The sequence below is a fragment of the Otolemur garnettii genome, unplaced genomic scaffold (assembly GCF_000181295.1).
Source record: "Otolemur garnettii isolate 467f Iridium unplaced genomic scaffold, OtoGar3 scaffold00052, whole genome shotgun sequence".
NCBI lineage: Eukaryota > Metazoa > Chordata > Mammalia > Primates > Galagidae > Otolemur > Otolemur garnettii.
In genome coordinates, this window is record NW_003852447.1 from 8,660,569 (window position 1) to 8,661,277 (window position 709).

The following is a 709-nucleotide window of genomic DNA, read 5'->3' on the forward strand; positions in this document are numbered from 1 at the left end:
CTGAGGCAAGAGAATGGCCTAAGCCCAGGAGTTAGAGGTTGCTGTGAGCTGTAACGCCATGGCAATCTACCCAGGGCCATAAAGTGAAACTCTGTCTCCAAAAAAAAAAAAAAGTGATTGTTTGATGAAATGTGAGACACCCAGTTAAATTTAAATTTCAGATGAATTACAAATAATTGTTTCCTCACAAATATTACAGACATTGCATGAGATATGCTTTTATGTTCCAAATATTACATAGGACATATGTACACTAAAACTTATTTGCTATTTATCTGAAATTCAAGTTTAACTTGTATATGGTTTTTGCTAAATCTGACAACTGTTTATATAATTCAAATGCAAAATAGTTACTTTTTTTCATTGAGAGATATTTTTCGGTGTAAGTAGCTGGTCTCAGTAAGACATGACAACAGGTATTTGGCAGAACTCCACCAATCGGAGACAACCCATAGGAACGCTTGTTCAATCAGTTCAGCCAATGTAAACAGTTCTTGAACACACTTGACAATAGAGGAATTGCAGTTTTCTTAATAAAATAAGCCAAATATCACTAAATAAGAGTAAATATTTCTTGAGATAAAATACAAAAAATGTTGGCAGATCTATTCCACTTCCTACATTCTTCAGAGAATTCTACACTTTTCCCTAAACTCTGGGAACTAAAAATTTAAGATATTTCATTACTTTTAAGTAGTTAAGATCTGGA